Source organism: Euprymna scolopes, chromosome 46 (genome assembly GCF_053919585.1).
Source record: "Euprymna scolopes isolate OS-2025 chromosome 46, ASM5391958v1, whole genome shotgun sequence".
Taxonomy (NCBI): Eukaryota; Metazoa; Mollusca; class Cephalopoda; order Sepiida; family Sepiolidae; genus Euprymna; species Euprymna scolopes.
Window position 1 is genome coordinate 76,774,957 of NC_136527.1, and position 27,118 is coordinate 76,802,074.

The 27,118-nt window shown below is 32.0% G+C and overlaps 1 long non-coding RNA gene across 1 annotated transcript; it reads right to left on the bottom strand.

Moving 5' to 3' along the window:
• Positions 1 to 5,069: 5,069 nt before the first annotated feature.
• Positions 5,070 to 26,098, bottom strand: LOC145270644 (uncharacterized). The gene is made up of 2 exons (XR_013865486.1): positions 25,851 to 26,098; positions 5,070 to 8,259 (listed from the first exon to the last, which is right to left on the bottom strand). It is a non-coding gene; the product is annotated as an uncharacterized LOC145270644 (long non-coding RNA).
• Positions 26,099 to 27,118: the final 1,020 nt, after the last annotated feature.

Sequence of the window (27,118 nt, forward strand, 5' to 3'; positions counted from 1 at the left end):
TTTAGGCGGGGTCACCATTGTAAATAGTTGCTGTTATCTCATATGAATAAGACACAACACAAATACTAACTTGAATGATTATTTTATTTTTTAAGTTAACACTGCGAAACATTGGTAAGATACATTATGTAGCAGCTTTTATAAACGCGTGCGTACTGGACTTAGGCGCATGAACTCTCTGACTGTAGTAGTTATAAAGGACACCCACACCTACCCTCGTCTCTCTGGACGATAGCAGGCGGTGGGGGACGAGTCAGCAAGCAGGACCACCCGGCGAGAGGAAGGCCAAAGAATCAGAATTGTCTCTTTTTCACTGTAGGGAAAGGAAGGTTTAATATAATGCAAAAGGGAATGGTAGTATTAATTTTGCTTTTGAGGCCTAAATCTTTGGTCAGTACACATATCTTTTATAACATAAAATTTTAAAATTTATTTAACATAATTAGTTTCATCTATTTTAATAAAACTTCATAAAAAAACGTATTCCACACATGATATTCCCAAAATAACCGTCTTTGATTCGACGCCGCTATAGGAATTCTTGTAAAAAAACGATTGACGTTCACATCACTAGGCCCAAGGTACGGGCAACAATGGACGAACAAAAATGGGGGACCTAGTTTTGAAAGCTGATTTATCATAATTTTTTTGTAGGTTTCCGAATACTTTTTGATTGTAGTTGAAAGATTAAGGACTAAACTTTATTTCCAGAAGAAAAAAATGTGTACACGTGAAAAAAATATGAAAATGTTTACATGGCAAGCAACCCAATTCATCTAAATTTTGAAGTTGAATAAATCCATTGTAAAAAATCCTTAAAAAGATAAATATTAGTTTTCTGGGTCTATTTCAAATATAATTAGTAAAGTAAAGTCCTTAGATATTGAATAAATTTTTAAAAAAATACCTTGTTTGTACACAACATAAATTAATTAGCCTAAAACCGAATGGGCGTTCGCAAAATGCAACATACTAAAATTTTGTAAACACGAAAATTACGAAGGCCGAAAATTTCAGGCAGTCGAATGACTGTGAAAATTACGTCATTTAATTAAAAGGTAGGAAGTTCCCCCCCCCCCAGTAATGAAATCAATTGAATTTTAAGAGCTAAATATTTTTTTATTTTTTAAATTTAAAAATCTATCAGAATGTTTCTATTGATTTAATTTTTACGATATTTTCAGGGTCAGTGTGAAATTTTATGCTCTTTCCAATAAACCGAATATAATATTTTAGACAAACGTCTTTTTTTTTAATTCCCCTCGATTTTGAAATGGCTATGTAAATTTAAATAACCAAATTGAAGATGAAAGGCCAATAAATAACATATTGTAAATTAAAACAAAAAAATGAAGTGTAAAACCATTTTTTAAACCACATTGATTTTTATTATTATTTTTTTAATTCGAAGCATATGTTCTGCTTATATTTCCAGGTAAGCAATAGACGATAACAACATTTTTTATTTCTAGTTCAATCAATATTTTCTTTTTTTAGATATTTAAAAAAAAATTCACTGGACAAAAAATAATGAAAATATAATAAATCAAAAATTTATGTATTTCTGTGGGAAAAGAAAAAAATTCCCAGAGTGTTTTTAAGGAACAATCTTATGATAAAAATTTGACTATTTTTAAACCATGGGAGCACATATTTCTTCAGGTACAAGGCTACACGCCTTACACGAATGTGTAGTTTTTATATCTTTTTGTTCATCCGTAGTTCAAAACAAGGAGAAAGATTATTTCCGGTTTGTAGAAAAATGCTTCCATGATAGCGCGTTTTTCAAATAGTCGTTTAAAAATCCTTTTATTTAATAAATAAATGGAATTTAAAATATAAATATGGATAAATTCTTAACAATGAAGAATGGAACTACACATTGAATTGTTTTTTTTTCAGGTTAGTGAATTTTTTTTTAATTTATATCGATTTTTTATATTCGAAGGAAGAAAAATGTCGTTGGTTTTCTTCAAATCTTTTTGAAAGAAAGCCGATTAAAAAAACAAATATTGCATAATTTGCTATCAAACGTGTTATTTTTTAAAATTTTGGTCTTTGCTCCTTTAATTAAAAAAAAATTAGGGTTTGAATTATATTTTTCACGTAGTTATAAGCTTCGAAGAATAGTAAGTTTAAAGTTCTGATCATCATTTTTAATGGCCACTTTCTGATACACCTAGTCATTGTCTGTTTTATTTTTTCCAGTGTTAAATTTAAATATAAATTTCAGTGTTAACTTTAACTATAATAAATAAAAATAAATAAATGGCAAATTGTTTGATGATAATACAAAATGGTCTCATAAAAAATTTAATCCCAGACCAACTTGCGCCAAAAGAGAATTCATTAAATTTATCGGTATTTTATGTTTAAAATGTAAACCTCCCTCCTGACCCGTAGCAAAAAAAAGAAACAATTGTTATTTTTTGTTATCTTCCCTCCTCTTCTTCAATTACCAAACTTTACAAAAATGGTAGGGGTGACAAGTTTTGTTAAATGCTGTGTGTGCGGTGTTTCTTTTTTAGGACGCTAGGACGCCAGCTCGCCAAAAAGTACACCACGGGCCAAATTTGATTCCATCATGAAAACAACTTTCTATAGAAAAAAAACTTATTTTTACACTTTTATCTCGCAAATAAACATGAAATTATACATTAAAAACCGCGTTTATTATTTTTAATATTCAACAACGTAGTTGACGTCAATGTTTTCGATTTTAAAAGAAAACTAATTTTTTGGATAAATCTCTGTTTGGCGTACCCATGAATTATTTTTTTTAAAGAATAAAATTGAATAAAGTTTATTTTTACAAGAATGTTCAGACATTTACCTAGCAAATAAGCATAAAAATATATATGAAAAAAAAACACGTTTATTATTTTTAAAAAAAAATTAGAGGTGTCTTTTCAGGACCTGTAATAGTAAGTTACACCATTGTGAAATTCACAGAAAGGGCTAACGAAACCATCTGACAGAAAATAAATCCATACATTCAGGAAACGACAGTAGTCAACAGAATACATTGATTTGCTGAGGTATTATAATATAAACGTTGATTTATATTCATTCTTCCATTGCGGTGATTCTTTTTTGGGACGCCAAAAAGTACACCACGAGTCAAATTTCATTTCATCATGAAAACAACTTTCTATAGAAAAAAAACTTATTTACGTTTTATCTCGCAAATAAACATGAAATTATACATTAAAAACCGCGTTTATTATATTTAATATCCAACAACGGAGGTGAAGTCAATGTTTTCGATTTTAAAACAAAACTAATTTTTTGGATAAATCTCTGTTTGGCGTACTCATTAATTTTTTTTAAAAGAATAAACTTGAATAAAGTTTATTTTTTCAAGAATGTTTAGACATATATCTAGCGAACAAGCATTAAGAAATATATAGGAAAAACTGCGTTTATTATTTTAAAAAAATCCAAATTATACATCATGTATGAAACTGAGTTCCTTTTTTTGTTAAACGAAAGTGACTTTGTTTGATAACATTGTGTTTGGCGTACTCATGAATTATTTTTTCTAAAGAATAAACTTGAATAAAGTTTATTTTTGCAAGAATGTTCAGACATTTACCTAGCAAATAAGCATAAAAATATATTTGAGAAAAAAACACGTTTATTATTATTTTTTTTATTTTAAGAGGTGTATTTTCAGGACCTGTAATAGTAAGTTACACCATTGTGAAATTCACAGAAAGGGCTAACGAAAGCATCTGACATAAAAATAAATTCATACATTCAGGAAACGACAGTAGTCAACAGAAGACATTGAATTGATGAGGTATTATAATATAAACATTTATTGATATTCATTCTTCCAGAACACTCTAACACTAGAAAATACTTATGTTGGACACTTTGATGTAACATGTTGGACACCCTTTGAATCTATATGGCTTTCACCTAACATGTTAGACAACACTTTTACATTTAACAAATAATTGCAATACTTGTTTTCAATAATTTTAGATATCACCGCAAGAAAAAGAAACAAATGAAACCTAAAAAACATCAAGAACAAATGTAGTTTTTCTCTCTGTATCTTAAAGTTTATGTTAAGAACGGTGTAACAAGAGTATCATTTACTTTTGTATAATATGCCGATCCGATGATTTAATCTCTTTTTGTGTCTCTCTATGTATATCTCTGTTAGTCTGTCTCTTTTATTTTACTATTAGTTTTGAAAGATCAAGGGCACCCTCCTAAAGATAACACTTGATTCGGTTATGATTTAAATTTATATCCAATGATTGTTTGGAGAATAGATGCTGTTCTATTCATGGCTGCTCTTTCTATTTAGTTACAGCTTGGTCTTCAAAATAGATTTGTTAACGTTAGTCAACAGAAAATAGTTGAAAACTAATAAATATGATAATAATTTGTATAAATAATATGCCGATCCGATGATTTAATCTCTCTTTGTCTGGCTTTGTCTCTCTGTATACCTCTGTCTGACTCTCTTTCTCTACGGATATGATGAGTTAATCTCTTTTTCTCTATCTCACTGTTTCTTTCGCTTCCGTTTTTCTATCTCAACCTCTCTCACTTGCTCTATCTCCTTCTAATGACATTTACACATAAACAGACAATTTCACTTTTATAGATATATAGATTTGTTAACGTTAGTCAACAGAAAATAGCTGAAAACTAAACTATTAAACAAAGAAAACTGGATTTCACTAAACGCTTAAAACGTTTCCTGCTGGTAAATAAAGGGATATTCCAATCGTTGTATGCGAGTTGTTGTACAATTACTGATTAGGCACACGAGAAACTTAAATATATCAATGGTATTCGTCGGGAGGGAACATGCAGTTAAATAGTTTTATGTTCACTTTGTCTGAGTTAATTTAGGGTTCAAGAAAATATTAAACAAATGTAAAAAAAACAACTAATCGATTGCTAAACACTTATGTCTAATAAGAGTGTCACCAACGTAGCAAAAAATAACTAAAAATATAAAAAAGACTACAAATTTTATAAGAAATTTTCTAGCGTATGCGTTATCATATTTGTAATGAATAATTAATTGTAAAGAAAAGACACACTGCATGTAATATAGTTTATCTACAAAACGTTTTGGTACAGTCCAGTCAGAAAAATTGTCTGATTTATAATATTATTTGTGTAAATACTATTTATGTAGACAGGTGGCCAATTAATAATGAAACATTCATAAGAAAAGAGAGCAACAATAATTTTTTCATTAGTTTCCTCTAACACAACAATTATATTACTTTCTCGCAAGCGTATTTTTAAAGACTTCATTATTTCCTCATATTCTATTATAGTCTCACGTGTAGCTCTATTATAAAAATATTAATTCAGAATAGTTTCATCAATCAGGAGTCGTTTTCGGTTTATATTAAGTAATACTGTTTGACTTGAAGTTCTTATATGAATAAATCGAAATTCTTACGAAATATTTGGCAAGACTATGACATTTTCTAATTGTGTGTCTTTTTCATTTGTATCAGTAAACATCTCATATTTAGTTCTGGAAGATCAAGGGCCCCCTCCTTGAGATAACACTTGATTTGGGTATGATTTAAATTTATATCCAATGATTGTTTTAAGATGCTGTTCTATTCATGGCTGTTATTTGTATTTACTTTCACTTTTGTCTTCAACGATTGCTTCTAAGTATTTCTGAAGATTCTTTCTTATTCATCCAGATGCTCTAATTTTTTATTATCCATTCTCCTTTAGCTATATTCAGGTCGAAATCATTTGGGACTGTGACATTAATAATGATCGGGGTTATTTCAGACTTGTTCCATATTACAGTATCTGGCATGATGGGCTTGTCTTTTATGTATCTGCCGCCGGTATGTCTTTGTAATAGAACATGGTAACTTTTCCATTTCGTGTTATCAGTAGTGGTTCATGTTTCAAAATATTGCTTTTCCCTGGGGTGAGTTCTCATATGAGTCAGCAAAGTTGATTTTAAAGAACAACAATATCCACAAATTTCACAAGAATAGGGTTTTCACTAGTGTTCGTTCTCATATGTATCACTAACAATGATTTTCGAATACAAGAATGTCCAAAAGTTCACATGAATGTTGCTTTTCCCTTTTGTTAGTTTGAAGAGATCAAGGGGCCCCTTCCTGGGGCTAACACTTGATTACATAATTCTTTTTAGTATACACAATGTTCACTGTATGGCTACTATCTGTATTTCCGTATAGCTTGGTCTTACAGGGATACTTAGTAAAGTATTTTCGAAGGTTCTTTTAATTAGCTCATATGATCCCGTCACAACCAGTTTAATGTTTATTTCTTTTAATTTCGAGTGTGAGTTCTCATATGCTTCACTAAATTGGATTTTACAGAACAAGAATATCCACAAACTTTACATGAATGTGGTTTTTCCCCAGTGTGAGTTCTCATATGTATCACTAAATGTGATTTTACAGAGAAGGAATATCCACAAACTTCACATGAATGTGGCTTTTCCCCAGTGTGAGTTGTTATATGTTTCACTAACGATGATTTATCAGAACAAGAATATCCACAAACTTCACATGAATGTGGCTTTTCCCCAGTGTGAGTCCTCATATGTCTCACTAACGATGATTTCACAGAACAAGAATATCCACAAACTTCACATGAATGTGGCTTTTCCCCAGTGTGAGTCTTCATATGTCTCACTAACGATGATTTCACAGAACAAGAATATCCACAAACTTCACATGAATGTGGCTTTTCCCCAGTGTGAATTCTCATATGATCCACTAACGATGATTGTCTAGAACAAGAATATCTACAAACTTCACATGAATATGGCTTTTCCCCAGTGTGAGTTCTAATATGTTCCAGTAACTTTGATTTTACAGAAAAAGAGTATCCACAAACTTCACATGAATGTGGCTTTTCCCCGGTGTGAGATCTCATATGTATCACTAAATCTGATTTTGCAGAGAAAGAAAATCCACAAACTTCACATGAATATAGCTTTTCGCCAGTGTGAGTTCTTATATGTCTCACTAACGATGATTTCATAGAACCAGAATATCCACAAAGTTTACATGAATGTGGTTTTTCCCCAGTGTGAGTTCTCATATGTTTCACTAACGATGATTTCACAGAACATGAATATCCACAAACTTCACATGAATGTGGCTTTTCCCCAGTGTGAGATCTCATATGATTCACTAACGATGATTTTACAGAACAAGAATATCCACAAATTTCACATGCATATGGCTTTTCCCCAGTGTGAGTTCTCATATGATTCACTAACGATGATTTTACAGAACAAGAATATCCACAAACTTCACAAGAATACGGATTTTCCCCTGTGTGAGTATTCATTTCTCACTAGTGATTGTGTTTTAACACAAGACTCTCAACAAGCTTTACAAGAATGTGGTTTTACACAAGTGCGAATTCTAATATTTTAACTAATTTTTCAAAATATTCTTTAAATTTTTAATACATTTTACACAAAACATTTCGGTAAATTTTTATTTTAATTGGAATTATTAGTCTTTTCTCCGGTGAGTTCTCATATGTATCACTTACTTTTATTCATCAGATTTGAACTATCGAGACGATGTGTAAGAGCAAGAATATCAACACACGTTACAAGAATATTGTTTTACACCAGTGTGAGTTCTCATATTAAACTAATGATTATTTTATAAAAAAAATAATGTTCATACAATTTATACGAAAAAAAGGGTTTCCCTTTGTATTCCAATTTTACAAATCAGTTTAAGATGCGGATATATCATCCCACAAGATACCAAACATTAAAATAATTATATTAAACAATAATTTATAGAACAAAAATGTTTATACCTTTTACACGAAACATTGCTTTTCCCTTTTTATTCCAAATTTACAAATCAGTTTGTTAAAAATGGGGATGGATCATCCTACAAATATTAAATTAATCTTTTTTTAATACTGAGCTCCGTTTAAGTGCAATTGGTTTCTCCAGACAATAAATAAAAAACTTTTCCCAGTTTGATATCTCATCAGTCTAAACTTTTGATTCGGTTTCATTTTTTGATTTATTGAAAATTAAACAGATATTTAATCCAAACTAATATTACCTTCAAGATGTGTTAAGTTTTCACAACTATTCCATAAAATCCGTAAATAATAGTGCCTAATACAATAAATTTTCCTACAGAAGTCGCTTTCGTCTTCTAAATAATACTGTTTATCGAATGTTTAAAGAAAATCATATTCCATTAATATTCAATCATCGGGTTCAATCAGGAGCATCTGCAAAAAAAAATGAAATTCAATATTTTTACTTTTTGTTTTGATGTATTAGTATTGTTTATTGTTGTTAATTTTATTGGATTTAAGTCACACCCCTTATATCATTTTCATCAAATACATCATAAGTTGCTTAGAATATAATCTAGTTTAATGTATATATGGAGTTTTTATTATGTAAATCTAAATGCGCTATTATCAAACAATTGTTTTAATATGTGTTTGTTTTGTATCCAAACCTTTAATTTGATTGAAAATCCTACAGTGAAATTCAATACATTTTAATTATATTATTATTACGTTTTTGTTTTTTTAAACGTTAATTTTGTTGAAACTCCTACAGTTAAATTCTATAAATTTCAATTTTGGTAATATTATTTTTTAATTTTGTCAATCCTATTATTAAATAAAGCTTCCTTTGATGAAATATAACTGTTAACCTTCTATTTCATGTGAATATAACAATTATTTGAAACTACATACTTTTAACTTATAAGGGCGTAAAGATTAAAAGTTTCCTTAAATATCGACACCAACCATTTTTTAGTTTAATAATGATTTGAAGAAATATAACTGTTAAACTTCTAATCCATGTGAATATTTTTTATTACATTTTCACCCCAAACAAGGCAAGTTGCCACTTTGGTGTAGGGGGCTACTATCAGGGGAAACAACTACTGTATGTAGGGATTTGGGCAGCAAGATGTCGGTTCATGTTACACTTGAACTTCTGCACATCAGTACTGTTGGGGAAGCAGGGACCTGGAATGGAATTCCAAAGTCTAGCGGTTCTGGGGAAGAATCTATTGGAGTAACAATATCTTTTACATCTAGGGATCTCTACAGTGTGTGGTGGGATTCAGCAGCCTGTCGGATTTATCGAGGGTGCTCACGTCGTGGGAGCACAAGTAATTACAGTTCGTCAGAGCATTCACCACTAAAATTCTTGCAGAACAGGCAGAGGGATGCAACATTTCGTCGATGGGACAGAGGCTGAAGCTTAGATGCCAATTCACGGCCTATCAGGTTTGCGACTCTCTTTTGAACCTTGTCAAGGAGCGAGAGACTAGTAGCAGATGCACCAGCCCAAATGTGACAACAATACTCCATACATGGGCGAATGGTGGTATTATAGAGGTACAGGATACTTTCGGGTGTTAGTAGTTGTCTCTCACGGTAGAAAGATCCCACCTTTCTTGCAGCGGCCCTGGCAATGCCTTCAATGTAATGTAATTGTTCCAACTCATGTTTCCTGTGAACGTTAGGCCAAGAAGTTTGAAAGATGTACTCTCAGATAAAGAGTTGTTGGCCATTGCTATACGTGGCAGAGAGGGTTTCTTGTAATTATTGAATGAAACTAGTTTGGTCTTGGTGGCATTGAACGTGACCAACCATTTTGTCCCCATTCCACTATAGATTGGAGGTCTTCCTCTACTGTTTTGACCATTTTCTTTAGAAATGTTTTCACTCGTCTTCCTCTCGTACTTGTTATAGAGTATAGTGTCATCAGCATATATACCCATCTCAGAGGCAATTTTGTCGGAGAGGTCATTTACGAATATCAGGAATGATAGAGGTCCAAGGATAGACCCCTGGGGCACTCCGGCATTTATATCATATTGTTTAGATGTACGACCGTCGAGGACAACCTGGATTTTTCTCTTATCTAAGAAGGATTTAATTATGTTACGTATTCTACCAGTGATACCATATGATCTAATTTTCCTGAGGAGACCCTCATGCCATACCCTGTCAAAAGCCTTAGATATATCTAGAGCTACCGCTCTGCCCTCCCCCGCTTTGTCCAGTGAATGGTATATACGTTCAGAGATTACAGTTAGGATGTCTGCTGTGGAACGGGCTTGTCTAAATCCATATTGTTGGTCAGTCAGAAGTTTAGCATCTGTAAGGTGATGGACTAGAGACTGGTTAATGAAGGTCTCAAATATTTTGGCAAAAAGTGGGAGAGACTAATGGGGCGATAATTTGATGGGTCAGTCCTTTCGCTAGAATTATTGAATACTAGTACAACAGAAGCAGTTTTCCAACAGCTTGGAAAGCAAGCTTCATTAAGGCATTCGTTGTAGAGTTTGGGGAGAACTAGAGCTACTTAGGCTGACAATTTTTTTAATAGCACAGCTGGGATGAGATCGGGTCTACATGCTTTTGAAGTGTCAAGGTTTTTTATGATAGCATGCACCTGAGCAGGGGTGATTTTCAGATCGTCTAGCGTGGCGTCTGTCCGCATAGAAAAGTCAGGTAGGGGTGGTTGGAAGGGTCCAGTGTGGAGTTTGAGGCTAACTGACTGGGAAGCATGTTAGCCTTCTCGGTTGCGGAGGAGACAAACTCGTGATTGTTGGTTAGTGGGGGAATTATTGATTACCCATTATTTACTACACTGTTGTAGATTTTCAAGAAGTCTCGAGTTCCTAGCTTTTGTGCTTCGATGCTTTTTAGTGATTTCCGTAAATTCTCTCTTAACTGTCGCTATTTCTTTCTAAACATTATTTCTTGCTTCTATATACTTCAGTATGTTTGAACTGGACTTATGCTGTTTTTGAGAAATGGCAGTTGCGACAGTTGAAGTAAACTATTGAGGAAAGTGGGGCTTACTATAAAATTTCCGCATGGAAACATGCGCTTCGATTGCATTTTTGAACCAGTCAGTGGTCTTGTTTGCACACTGTTCAGCAAGGAGAGAACAATATTTCCCCATGGGGCATCTCTGATTAGTTCCCTGATGGCTTCCCAGTCAGCCTTTTTATAATATTTCGTTGTTTTGAGCACTGGCTCTTCAGTTTTAGCTCTAGAGTTTAGGCCGATTTCAACCATTGTCACTGCATGATCAGCGTTCCTGAGTGGGCTGTCGGCCTTCGTTATGCAATCATCAGGAACTGTGGTCAAAAACAGATCTAGAAGTGATGCGTGTTGTTCTTCCTGGTAAGGAAAACGGATTGGAAACGTAACAATTTGTGATAGGGAGTGATATATAGTGAAGCTATGAGTTGTGCTGCCCGCTGCATCTGTGTAAGTAGAGAATCCAAGCCAGTTTTTGTGGTGGACATTAAAGTCACTAAATACATGTACTTGTGCGCTAGTGTCGAGGGAGAGTGCCGTGTCTATGCTATCAGAAACTTTGTTTATTATGGTGCAGTCCTGGGTCGAGGGAGAGCGGTAGAGAAAATAAAAGTAGCTAATGCTGTGTTTCATGCTTAGTCTAATGCACATAAAGGCTTGAACATCCGATTCTAGGTTTGTTTCTCTAGTCAGGGGAAGGGTATTACGAATGTAAACTCCAAGTCCGTGCATGTGTCTGTCAGAGTCCTTACGGCAGAGTGGGAGATATCCAGGCATGTTAAAGTAGTTAGAGGGGATGGAGGAGTCTAGGTTAGTCTCACTTAGTGATAAGATATCCGGGGTTTTTGTTAAGAGAAATGCTTCAACATCAGCTAAATTAGTTCTAAGCCCACGGATATTTGTGAATGCAAGCCTCAAGGGAGGAGGCAAGTTGAATTTGTTTGTCCCTAAGCCTGGTTTAAGCTTATTTTTAGATTGTACTGTCGTCATATTTTTTAAAGAGTTTCGGTTTAGGTAAGAGGGAGTTAAACAAAGGCTTATATAGAGCATCAGAGATGCATCACAAGTAGACCATCAGCTGACATTTCTCCAATTAGGATTGTGGCCTCAGGAAAGCCCACCGGGGATGAGTGCAGGGTTCCTTTCCATGCGCGACATGGCATTACAAACAACCCGATATTATTCAACTGTTGATGGAGCAGCCGCTCTAAGCGCTACCAAAGGGTTAGGGCTACTGTACTACCAGTCGGGAACAGCAGCCAGGAACTGTCAATCCGGTACCCTCAACCCATTAGAAAAAGGTCAACCGAATCTAATTGCTCAGGCATATATTGTACTCAAGCACTCCCAAATGTCCAGTTTTAGGGGTGGGCTGTGCCGGAAATGGGGAAAACGGCGTTCGTTGTCCTAGCCAAGAAACAAGATCTACCGCTGGGCGTTTCTGTCGAATCACTGAGATAGTGTCTCTGCGCCTGACTAATAGGCAAAGAAGGAGTATGGAAGCCGGGAGATAGACAGAGCCTATTTACTCCTTAAGCAGCTTAGGTTTGCAAACCGGTAATTTGTTTGAGTCACCAGCTCTAGGAAGGTTGGCATCCAAGACTGAAGAGGCCTTCCTCCCCTTTGGTTTAGTTTCAGAGTTTTCCTTCTCCTGAACGGATGATCTGGGAAGATCTACTGGGTCCGTCAGCACTGAGAGGGTTTGCTCCACGCCTAGGTTCTAATCCAGGTATTTCTGCGACCCGCGTGGTTAGTTAGTGTTACTGGGTTAGTTTGTAGAGGTTATATCTCTGCTGATTAGTTACACTCCTCAAAGTGTTTTAGGGACATTGCTATTTCATTGTTACTAGATAAAGGGGATGAGTGGAGCTCATGCAGTGTAAGCAACTATGAGTGTAAGAAGTCTTGTTAGTGAGGAGATAATGTGGTTTGAGTCTTTCCCTTTTTATTTATTTTATTTATGTTAGCTTAGGTCTAGGATAATGTTACAGTATGAGTAGGTATTAAGAATTGAACTACGAGTTGTGACCAAACTATTTTAGATGATACGAGGGTTAAGATGTAAGTGCAATATAGTATGGATAAAATAGCAAGTTTTGAGTCATGTGTAATCAGGTAAATAGATATATGCGCAGGTGTTCAGTAGATGAGAATAAAATTGAAGTTGTAGGTATAAAGTGTGTTTCTATTATCGAGAAGATAATTTCAGTTTTCAAATAAGATTTATGCGACATTTTGCATAACAAGGAGTGTCGGTTCAGTTTCGTATTAATCGTTGCAAAACTCTCGAGTGGACTGTTATGTAATGCAGATTGCTTTGCTTCTGAGTACGTACTTTGGCTGTTAAATACCTTACTGGATAGGAATGAGCTCTAATGCATGCCTTAGAGGTAGAAATGTATAGATGTTTAGTGATGGCTATTAAACAGTTTGCATGTGAGGGTTAGGGGCTGGAAGTTAGTGATTCCACTAAAAATGAGGTGCAATGTGGGAGTTTAGTGGTGGCTTAGTGGGAAGGAGCAGATTGTTAGCGTTCAAGAGAAAAGGGGTTATCTATTTACAAACACTAGATCTCCATTAGGATTTTGAGTTACACGTAAAGTTAAGTTTAAAGAAAGGAAAACTTTTTTTTTTGACATGCAGGTTAGACAAACGCAGTCGTCTTTGAGGTAAAATGTATATTAAGATTTCGTAGCTAGCTGTTAGGGTCCCCCCCCCCCAGTTATAAGAGGAACAACTAGTTCATTGTGATTCCAAATTAGTATTCTGTATTTATTATTTATTGGTAGTCATTAAGGTCAGGCAAAGAGTGTTGCATCTACTCAGAAAATTAGCCATAGTATCACGGCTAAGATACTGTATATTGCAGTTACAAATATAGTGAGAGTTAAATTATTAGCTAAGTTCAGTGGTTTGGTATGGATATCATGGAGGCCACTTTATTAATACAAGCAAGCGTATGGTAATTGCAGATATTAAGTATACTACTTAAATAAAGTTCTTCTGTCTTCTATAGTAGAAAAAATAAATAAATCCTCGCTTCTGTTAGGTATTCTTTTGACTAAGCTATTCATTTTTCGAGTCGAATTCTAACTACAGACGGCTCGCATGGAAGCAAGGAGTTAAATACAATAGATACGCATATAATTAAAATACATTAAATAAATGAATTTAAAAGAGAGAAAGTATAAACAACAGTTGGCACAAAAGTAAAACAAAAACAAAAAATGCAGTTGGCATTTTGGTAGGATTAGCATTGGTTAGTTTCACTTAGCTTATTTCTTTGGCCAGCTACATTTGACTTGTCTGCCAGCGTGCATAACCATGTTTTAGGTGAACGGGTAGGTGGTACTTCGCTTCCTTACCCGGATTTTGTATCTATTTATAGAGGGCGCACATGCGTATGATAATTTTACTTTTTTTTTAGCTTTATAGTAATTTTATGACATGTAATCTTTTTTTTAGCTTTATAGTAATTTTATGGTATGTAATCTTTTTTTAGCTTTATAGTAATTTTATGGCATGTAATCTTTTTTTTTTAGCTTTATAGTAATTTTATGACATGTAATCTTTTTTTAGCTTTATAGTAATTTTATGGCATGTAATCTTTTTTAGCTTTATAGTAATTTTATGGCATGTAATCTTTTTTTTAGCTTTATAGTAATTTTATAGCATGTAATCTTTTTCCTACCATACAATTTTAATAGCATTGAATATTTTAAAATTTTTGAAAATTTGCATTTATTATTTGGATTATTTGGATTCTTCAGACTACTGTTCTCACCAATGTTTCAGTCGATGTAAAGACATCATAGTACTGATTGTCAAGGATGTATTGCAGACTGGTACAAGCCACAAGTTGTGTCAAAAGGTATAAGTTAGTAAATCAGGGATATCTTTTGTTATCCATTTCTATCATCAGTCTCAATCTGTGTCCTCATGAACAAGGTTAAGGAGTCAGATGTTATAAGGACTGGCTCTAATTCCTAGAATTCCACAAGTTAAGAGTACTTAAATTCTAAATATTTTGACTATACAATTTGATACCTTGTCTTCACGTATTCAGCTTTTCAATACAAATGCCTATATGAGTAATAATTTCCTTTCTTATAAACAGTTTATATGTAACTAGCGGGGGTGCCCGGCGTTGCCCGAGTGTTTGTTTCCGGGACGGGGGGAGTTTTAAAAAATGTTATGGTAGGTAAGTAGGAAGGATCAAACCCGGAGTCATGAGTAAAAGTAGCAAAATAAAGTGTGAAAAAAACAAAAAAACAACATCTGCAACGTTAACAGTTCGGCCACCAAGAAAAGTCCATTCCAGTTGTTTAGGAAAAAAAAAACCCGACTACGGTAGGTCGACGCAAACGTGAAAATATAATGTGAATTGTCCAGCATGCTAACCACTACGCCACAGAGTACTGCAGCTTAGTTTAGTGATTTTAAATAACTTCACATGAAAGAACTACGAAGCCAAACCGGTGTTCTCTTCTCAACTATTCCTTGTGAACGATCCCAAACGGTGTTAAGTGGTGGCAGGGGGAGGAGGAATTTATTAGAGAGAAAATATTTTACCACTTCCATTGATCTTAACCGATTTTGGCCGTGACTTCTCAGCAGAAAAAGTATAGAAATCTAAGATTATCGAGGAATTTGAGAAATAATAAGCCTATAACACACCTCAGATATTGTTCTGCCGTTTGTGTATATTATATTTGCATTAAATATCTTGATTTTTAATCCTATTAATGTCAAAATCAGACGGGAAAAATGAGTTCATTTTATTTATATAGAGATGATAATTTGGAATGAAGTTTAAATTGTCGTTTTAATAGAGTGACACTAACACAAGACTGGCTTATTTTCACTATTTTTATGTCAGTGTGAAAAATAAGTTTAGAAGTGCTATAAAAATAGACCTGTACTGTAAAAATAGCAACTGCCTATGGAGAATGTAATTTTAGAACATATCTAACATATAAAGTTATATTGTTGGATTGTTGTTTTTAAAGTTAGACCTAAATAATATTTAAACTGACACATCAAACTTTGATTTTGCCTATCCAATTTTAATGTTTTCTTGTTGTATATTATTATTATAACAACATACTGCATAAGTTTTATTTCTCCCAATATTATGTAAGCCTGCCCAGAAAACTTGGAAAGTACAACCCTATTTTAATGTCAGAAAAAATGTCAAGGGAAATAACTTATTTTTGATTGAAAAATATGAACTGTTTTCCTTACAACTAAAACTGTATTTCTTTTTCTATCTCATGTGTAACTACAAGAGTTTAAAGGTTTCAAGTTTCTTTAAATATCGACACCAACCATGTTTTAGTTTAATAATTATCAAGTACATTAGGTTGGTTGGTTGGTTGTTTTTGTTTTACCGCATATCAACCTTTTTCAGGTTATTTAATGTCGAATCCAAAGATAGTTGGGATCCTAACAGGTACTACCACTCCGGGTCAGAGTGGACCTGGGAGTAATGGTAATTAAAGGGTGGCTCAACACTCCCCAAAGTCCACAAGCTGGGGCCTACCACTGGACGTAGTTTAAGCTCATGTCCAGGACCCCCATTGAGGGAATTTTACCATCTGCAGGGGGAGCAGTCGGCGTATTCTAATGCCTCACCGATAGGGCCCAAGTACATTAGGAAATAATGTGAGATCATTACAAAGACTTCATGAAAAGGTAAGTTTTCTAAACCCTACTAAACCATTCATTTTTCTGAGAGTGTCCCTGACATATTCAAAGCTTACATTAGAATATGCATTGAGTATTATTGCCACATGAGCTGGTGCAACTACCATAACATACCCCATCGCAGTTAAGTTTCAAGAAGAGTTTCAAATCTAATACATCCATCCCCCACACCTAACCTCCACTCTCTTTCTCTCTCTGCCCCACTCCCACAATGTTTAATCCCTATACCCGTTTTCAAGTAATTTAATCAAATGTGCTCTGACGAGTGTATAGTAACTGTACCGCCTGGACTTACATACTTCTACTTTATCCGACAAGCAGAAAAATCCAGCACTGTTTCATGTTGGCATTTCTATATAGCAGAAATCCTTTTACTCTTCTAGTGTTCTTCATCAGTCTGCTAGACTTTGAAATTCTGTTTTCTGCTTCCCTGACTGTACAGAAATGCATTAGTTTAAATGATATATATTATTAAGAGTATTCATTGATTTACATATGTTTAACTCATTAATTTTAATGTTTGTTTTTTAAATATTAGTAAAACGAAACATTTAAACTACTATAAACATTTAATCTAACCATATTATTTTAGGTTTTATGTAAAACATTCAGATTACATTAGAATATACACTGAGCTGGTGCAACTATAATAAGAAACCCAATCTTAGATAAGGTTCAAAAAGAACCTTAAATCAGATAGGTCCCGCCCCTACGCTCAAGATCCACCCTCTGTCCCACTTTGATAATGTTGAATCCCTGTACCACATTTTTCAAGTAATTTATGGAATGAGCTCTGATGAATATATAGTAACTGTACCACCTCGACATACATACTTTTACTTAATACGACAAGCAGCAAAATCTCGCCCCTTCCTTTACTATATACCTGAAAGACTTTTACTCTTGTAGTTCATTGTAAGGCTTTTAATTTCCTCACTTTGCTGCTTACCTGACTGTACAGATATGCAGTATTTTAAATGTAATGTGTACAGACATTGATCAACTCATTTCCTAGTAATTCTCCTCAATATTAGTCATCTATATCCAGCTAGTTATATGCCTTGTTTGTGATGAAAATGTGTTAAAAAACGTGTTGAATGTTTTATCTTCAAATATCTGTTCAACCCTATTCATATGAACGTAAAATATCACAATTGTTTAACTTAACGTGTCAATGTTTTATCTTAAAATATTTTTAAGACTAAATATTTAAATTTCTATTAAGAGATTATACATATTCAACCAAACAATATTATTATATAATATTCGTGCATTTTTGGTTCCAAATAGTTGCATCTTTAGTCCGAATGGCATTGTGACTTGTTTGGGATGAAAAAACAGAAAAAAATATTCATTCACCCATAATTCATCTGAATGCAAACATTATTTGCAACAACAAATATTTAACTTATAAACGTTTTAATTTTTATCTTTAAATATTAGTAAGACAAAATATTTAAAATACTATGATAAAGATTAAATGCATTATTTTAAACTTTTATGACAAAACAACTAACGCATAAAGATTGATGCATTTACTTTGCTTTTTTATTTCTAATTTGTCAATCGTATTATTTAAAACTAATGGGTTTTGGATGAGAAATATATGTTTCCCTGCAATTAAGTTGAACATTGGATTATTTGTAACCACATACGTTTACCTTTTTAGCGTTTTAATGTTTTATCTTTAAATATCGAGCAGTTTATGAATGTTTTATATTTAATTAATATAAACAAATAAAAAATATTTTAAACAGATTTCATTAGTTTTTACGTCTAATTTCTTCTTTGCCCCAAGATTTACTTTTTGGAATTTGATTTTTATTAAATGTTTTATGTTATGTATATCTAACGATCAAAGCATTCTATAATCCACCGAACTTCCGTTCTAAAATGTAATTGACATGTTACAGGTATGACAGTATCTATTATATATATTCAAACTGTTATGTTAAACTTATTTTATATAGCATATATTCAAACTATTATTTTAAACTTATTTTATATAGTATATATTCAAACTGTTATTTTTAACTTAGTTTATATAGTATATATTCAAACTGTTATTTTAAACTTATTTTATATAGTATATGCTTAAACTATTATTTTGAACTTATTTTATATAGTATATATTCCAACTGTTATTTTAAACTTACTCACATGTAAGATAAGCATTCTAAATGATAAAGATCTTTACAATACAATTCAAATTGAGTAATTACAGAGTTATTTAGTTAGTTTATATGAAAGTCGCTACAGACAAAATATGAAGCCACTTGATACAAGAATTTTTCAAAAGAACTAAAGATGATAAATACAAAACCAGCAGATAAATATTTACCTTAATTTGGAAAACAAGTAGATTATTGTCTACAGTTTTGGGAAAGAAGGTACTGGAATATTTTATGTATTATAACGAGTTACCTAACAGTGAATTGATGAAGAACACTAGATCAAGAAGACATGGGGGGGGCAAAGCTGCAGTGAATATCATTTATGTTTGGCAGATCAGCTACTCGGAATATGAACTAATTAGCTGACAGTCTTCCCATAGTTGACAGCTCTTCAACACGCACTAACAACCCACTCGGTCATGAATTACAACATTTGCTATTTTACAGTGAACTTTACTCGGCTATTGAAGTTATACCATTGAGAACAGTATGTGTTTCATATAACATATCTTAAAGAAGTTCTGAAATATGATGGAATAAAATTTGTGACACCCGATTTAAGGATTTTTCAAAAGTATAGTAGAAATAATTTTGCAATTTTAAGATGAGTTAAAATAATATATTTTTAAAGAGTAAATATTGGCTATTATATATTATATATTCAAACCGTTATTTAAAACTTATTTTATATACTATATATTCAAACTATTATTTAAAACTTATTTTATATAGCTTATATTCAAACTGTTATTTTAAACTTATTTTGTATAGTATATATTCAAACTGTTATTTTAACGTATATAGCTTATATTCAAACTGTAATTTGAAACTTATTTTATATAACATATATTCAAACTGTTATTTTAAACTTATTTTATATAGCTTATATTCAAGCTGTTATTTAAAACTTATTTTATATAGTATATAGTATATATTCAACATATTTTAAACTTACTCACATGTAAGATAAGCATTCTAAATAATGAAGCTTTTTACAATCCGATTCAACTTGAGTAATTAAAGAGTTATTTAGTTTGTTTATATGAAAGTCGCTACAGACAAGGTATGAAGCCACTTGATATAATAAGTCTTAAAAAGAACTAAAGGTGATGAATGCAAAGGCAGCAGATAACTATTTGCTACAATTTTGGGAAAGAAGGTACTGGAATATTTGATGCATTATAACGAGTAATCTGGACAACTCATTGATGAAGAACACTAAATCAACAAGTCATGGTGGGCAAACCTGCGGTGAATATCATTTAGGTTTGACAGACCAGCAACTCGGAATATGAACCAATTAGCTGACAGCTCTTCAACATGCACTGACGACCCACACAATCACGAATTGCTATTTTACAGTGAACTTTACTCGGATATTGATGTCATGCCATTGAGAACAGTATGTGTTTCATATACCATATCTTAAGGAAGTTCTGAAATATGATGGAATAAAATTTCTGACACCCGATTTAAGGATTTTTCAAAAGTATAGTAGAAATATTTTTTGCAATTTTAAGATAAGTTAAAATAATATATTTTGAAAGAGTAAATATTTGCTATTTTGAATCTTACATACCTATGTTCGATCGATGTTATTTCCTTTCATTTACTCGTGTTTTTATTTGCTTTTGTTTACAATTTATTTACTTTGTGACGTCACTTAACTATTGACATGTTAATCCTGATCTAAAATATATAAATTCAAAACTATTCTAAAACTTACAAACAGGTTTTTCCGATTCTGGAGAAAATTACTTTAATTAAACTCTTCAAATTTTTCAACATTTCTTAATACTGTTTAACACATTTGATATTTTCTCAGAAAATATTTGAAGTAACAAAAGTTTAATTTAATCCTTCAATAAGAAAAAAGAGTCAATTTTGTAATGTGTAACCTTATAGAACTTTGGAAAGTTATGGGATAATTTAGTCATTTCCTGGCAGTACTGGGGAAAATGCTTTCCAAGCAGAAAAGAAAAGAGGCAGCGCAACTTATATATATATATATATATATATATATATATATATATATATATATGTATATATATATATATATATATATATATATATATATATATATGTGTGTGTGTGTGTGTGTGTGCCTGAATATATATATATATATATATATATATATATATATATATATATATATATATATATATATGTGTGTGTGTGTGTGCGCGTGTGTAGTATTATAAGTTAATTCAACATTACAGAACTTTAAAAAGTAATGGGATCATTTAGTCATATTTCTGGGCAGTACTGGGAAAAATGCTTTCCAACAAGAAATGTGGCAGAACAATGCATATATATATATATATATATATATATATATATATATATATATATATATATATGTGTATATATGTATATATATATATATATATATATATATATATATATATATATATATATATATGTGTGTGTGTGTGTGTGTGTGTGTGTGTGTGTGTGTGTGTGTATAATTATATTAAACGGTGTGTGTGTAGGATTATAAGTAAATTCACTATATAAATTATCGAGTTATGGAAGAAAAACTAAGATACAAGATGGAACGATAATATTGTCGCCATAGAAAAAAATGACATGACTCTATTTTCATTTGATGAAAACCGGTTAAAATTTGAACATTCATTTCGAACCTGTTATATCAAAGAAACTACTGTTGATTCTATATGCCGTGTCTATCTGCTTCTGTGGTTATAATAGTTTGAATTACAGTTTAAAAGACTATAAGTCAAGTATCCTGGTATAATTCTGTTCTAAACAGAAACATAAATTTTGAACGCACTCCTGTTATATAAAAGAATCTACTGTTGATTATATATGCGTGTCTATCTGCTGTGTTGTAATAATACTTTGTAATTACAGTTTTAAAGACTATAAGTCAAGTATCATGATATAATTCTGCTTTAAACAGAAACATTCACTTTGAACGCACCCCTGTTATATCAAATAACCTACTGCTGATTTTATATGCGGGGACTTTCTGCTTGTGTATTACTAAAACTTTTTTAATGAATTCGTAATATAAAGTGTCTTACTGTCGATTTTTAAAAAGTTTATTTTATATTTTTTATCTATTTTATTTTCTGTCCTATACCTATATATAATAAACGCGGCACAGTTTTTCCCCTCTCGACCAAAATATCATAGATTTACAACAACAGATGCCACATACTAATTCATTATGTCTATATTGTTAGACACTATCTTAGGTAACTATAGAACGACATTTTTGACACATTAATCCGTTATAATAAAACCCTAGATTTAATCCTAGGAATGACATCATCACGATCGCACAGATATACAATGAAAGTAGCCATTATTTTCCCCTTTTAAAAATAAGTACAACTCAACCAAGCGATACCTGGAGGTTTTCTGCATTAGAGTCATATATGGGGTTTCGCCTTATTTTACTGGCGCATATACTTATACCATAATCTTTCCTTTTCTCTATCAAAAAATAATGATGTTTCTCCCCTCGCATTTCTCAAAATCTCAGTGGCTGACAACACAATATTCAGTCATTCTGGAATGAACGAAACTTCCTTAAAAAAAGAACGCTCCCGAGAATCAAATAAACAAGATTTCTCTGATTAGATCAGGTAATCATTTCTGATTAAATACTCTGATTACAAACTTTGGAAACTAAAAAAAAATGAAGAAAACTATATATTTATTATTACCAGAAAAGATGTACTTCCCTGTAATTATTCTAGTAAGAATGAATTACTATTTCCTTACCTTTCTTACTAAAATGTTTCATTATCCTTATTTCTAAAATACCATTGTTAATTCTTTCATTTTTTACATGCACACCTTTTTTTACATAGGCATCACCACATTATCAAGACCCAGAGGCCACTCAAGGATAAGGGTTAAAGAGTGTACAGTAGAAATTGGACAACATAGTAATCATTAGTAATGAAAATTTGGTAAATTTGATAACTTATATGGAACGGCTCATCAAGAACTTATTTACTTTAGACTTGAACACAACCATATTGTAGTCAGCCGGAAAGCAGGAAAACGGAAGACAATTCCACAGGCGTGCAGTTCTAAGAAAGAAGCTTTGTTCATGGAATCTACGTTTAGGTTTAGGCACAGATAAAGAGTGGGGGGAATTATTGATAGTGTTTACAGCGAGACGAGTGTTTCTTGTGAAAGTTTGGCGAGGGGAGACCATAGATTGAAGCTCAGTCGAACACTTTCCATGAAAATAACGATACATCAGAGACAAACTCGCAACATCTCTTCTGTGAGATAGAGGTTGCAAGGAGGAGAAAAGGACATCTCCTACGAGGCTACGAAGTCTATTTTGAACTCTATCAAGGCAGGCCAAGTCCTTTCTAGCAGCTCCTGCCCAGATGTGGCAACAGTATTCCATCCTTGGACGTACCTGGCTCTTATATAGATAGAGAATAGCATCAGCAGTGAGATATTTACCGGATCGCTAGAAAGATCCCACCATTTTTCCAGCGGCCTTGGCAACAGATTTGATGTACGTGTTCCATTTAAGATCAGGAGTAATGGTCAAGCCCAGAAGCTTGTCAAAACTTGAGGTCTCCTGAAGACGAGAGCCATTCATTTCAATTGATGCCAAATGTGGATTAGAATGGTGATGATGTAAAGAGAGAAGCTTGGTTTTAGATGCATTAAAAGTAACCAGCCACTCCTTTCCCCATTGTACTACGTGCTCAAGATCAGAGGAGAGAGAATTGGAGAGAACTTGGTCGTTTACTGTCTTACATGTGCTACCATAAATGGTAGTGTCGTCAGCATAAATGTCTACAAATGATGTAAGGATGTGATTTGGAAGATCATTAATATAGATCAGGAAAAGAGTTGGGCCCAGGATTGACCCCTGAGGGACACCGGCATTAATATTTCCTTACCTTCTAATTATTTTAACTTTTTTACTTTATAAAAATACAATGTTGCTTTAATTACAAAATTGTTTTATCAAAATACTCTGATTACAAACTTTGGAAACTCGAAAAAAAAAATGAAACAAACTATATTTTGATTATTACCATAAAAGATGTACTTCCTTGTTATTACTTTAGTAAGAATGAATTACTATTTCCTTACCTTTCTTAAAAAATGTTTCATTATCCTTATTACTAAAATACCATTGTTAATTCTTTCATTTTTTTACATGCACACCTTTTAATTATTTTAACTTTTTTACTTTATTAAAATACAATGTTGCTTTAATTACAAAATTGTTTTATTAAAATGATATTTTATTACGCAGGCTTACAAAATTGTTTTATCAAAATTATAATTTCTTTTGCAGATCTGTAAATAAATGTTTACAATTATATAATGATATTTTTCGATACAATAAATGTTTTGGTTTACAAGAATCTTCTGTCAGGAAAAACATTGGTTTATTATTTATTTGTTGTGTTATTTGACTAAGAAGAAATCGGATTTTTTTACCATAATTTCGTTATTCATTTTTCATTTACAGTGAAAGAGACCCATAAAAAGAATTAATAATTATATTTTATTTTCGTAAGAAAGATAATGATATAGAAATTCGTTTTCACTAAAAAATCAATAAGAATGCATGAGAAAAGGGGTTGTTTTCGAGTTTCGAGTTTGTTAAGTTTTGACATTTGTTTATATTAGAAATGTTTCACAAACTTTAAATGGGTAAAATTTAATCACGCTTTTATTTCACATGTAAAGCTGTGATCAAAATTTATTTTAAATTAACCACGTTGTTTAACAAATGAAAAAAGAAATAACGCAAGTTGAAGTTTTCAAATGAGTAAATGCGTTTTTTTTTTTATTTATAATTAAAACGCTGAACAATACAAAACCCACTTTTGGGTAATTATACATTTTTGATAGCGTGCTGAAATATTGCTTTTATTTACAAAGCCATTTTTATCTTGTGGAGGGGAGGGAGTTTTGTAACTATACTTCCACCTAACGATTGAATAAAAAAAATTGTGTGGATCTTGAATTTAACCTGAAAACACTATTTACAAATCACGCGGTACCAAAAATGCATAAATACCAAATTTTAAAGTAGACATTGATCTCGGATGCATAAAATGGCAGAGCACCAGCACCACCACCCCCTCCGCCCCTCAACCGCCTTCATACCTAATGTACACAGAATTTTTGTTAAATGTTAAACGGTATTTTACTCGGTAAATGTCGGTGCATTAGTTACAGAAAAACAGTTAATTAAACTGCAGAAGCACCTGTAAAACTAAAAAAAAGTTCTAGAATTGAATACCCCCACGAAAAAAAGAACGAAAAACATAAAAATATGTTTTTGGAAACTACTCGTGAAAACTTTTTAATTTTTTAGCTAACTCTAACCCTAAACCACTCATGAAAACTTGCATTTTTTTACCTCAATTAAAAACTAGATAAAACACACACAGATTGTTATTTCCAATGTATACACAAGATTCCGCCGCGATGTCATAAGTCACTTCATTGTGAGAAAATAGTGAAGACGGAGAAATGACACAAAAGAGTCGCAGGGTCATGGAGTTCATACCATGCAAACGGTAAATTTGTGACGAGTTTGATTATTAGACTCGTTGTCGGCGACCTCGAACACCTCTAAAAAATATAAATGGTTGGTGTTCTGTTGTAGCGTAGACGCCTTTTAATGTTTTTGTTTACATTGAGGTACTAGAAAAATGTTATCCTATTCACCATCGCAACATTGGTGACAATCTCCGTTAATATGTAATCGTTGTAACATGTTAAAACAATTAAATATTAAAAAAAGCTTTTTGTGCTCAGTTGTCTAACAATTCAACCAACTTCGAATTAATTATTTTGTATAAGATAATTATTATTATTTTCTTAGAAATCATAAGTTTTACTGAAATAAACATCGATTGAAAAAAATATTTTTAAAAGATTTTTATTTTAAATGGGAGAAGAAGACTTTTTTATGCATGTATGTTATAAGGCATGGCGAAATCAATATTTTGTTTAATTGATTGCAATAAAAATATAAACTTATTTCAATGTTTCAGATTATATTAAAAGTTATCGGATTTAATTTATTTTGAAGTGTATATAATAATAATGATAATGATAATGATAATGATAATAATAATAATAATAATAATAATAATAACAACTTACCTCTTATTCTTGCAATTTAATACGGAAGAAGTTGATGAATTCGTTTTTTCTTTTGTGTTCAAAACAGAAAACTTGTTTTGTTTGTTAGGATTTCTTTAGTAAATTGACACAACTTTTGTTTTGTGTGTCCAACTTATTAAGAAAAATATATATATATAAAAATATAAAAAAATCAAAATTAAAAGATGAAAAACACGATTTAACAGTGAAATTATTTAAAGAGAAAATCAACTGTTAAAGAACAATGATTAAGGTCTTCTTCATACGGTGTAATCATTATTTCGTCCCTTGTGTAAAAATTTCCGTTCATTAGTTAAAAATGTGCAATTGTTTTCCAATCATTATTAAAGCATATTAATAATGAAATAATTTATATCGATGCTTAAAGATAAAACAATTATAACATTAATACGATTAAAACAATCGACACTTTATAAAGCAGCGTCATACTTGAGCCGAAAGATTGCTATTGAAGCCATAAACGTTTTAATAAAATGAAGTTAAAATTGGTAATGAATGCGCCATTCACTTATTATATTCACGAATTATAGAGCAAGCCATATATAGAACGAAACATCCAGAACTTCAAAAACAACTTCGATACTTGTACAGTTTATCGCCGAAAATGGAGACGCCATTTCTTCGCGCACCTGTAGTTAAAATACGAGAGGATCAGTATTTTAAACAATGACCAGAGCAATCGCGGAGCATGAAATAAATTATAAAAAATTACATTAATTATTACTTTTTTGTGTGCAAAAGTTAAGTAATTTATTGTATTGATTGTCTTAAGACTTTAACTTAATACTTAACTTGGAAATAGTTCCAGAAAACTTATATTTTTCTGCCAGAAAAATTCAAATGCGATTTTTGTCATAATGAATTTTTACATGAAATCTAGGGTTTTTCAGATTTGAGATAAAATAATTCCATGCATTTTTTTTTTCACGCATTTTTGTTTTCTGTGAGAAATTCATTTAAACTATAATCTTTCAAATACAATAAAATAGTACTCGGAAATTAAAAAAAATTATTATGATTAACCGACGTTACCCCCTACCGAAACAGCAATTAACTAGAGATACCTAGTTTTGAAAGCCGATTTATCAATTTTTTTTTGTAGGTTTCCGACTACTTTTTTATTGTATTTGAAAGACCAGAGACTAAAGTTAATTTCCTGAAAGAAAAAAATATTTGTACACGTCAAAAATAATAATAAAAAAAACAGTTATGAAAAATGTTTTCACGGCGAGCTTAAATTCAGCTAA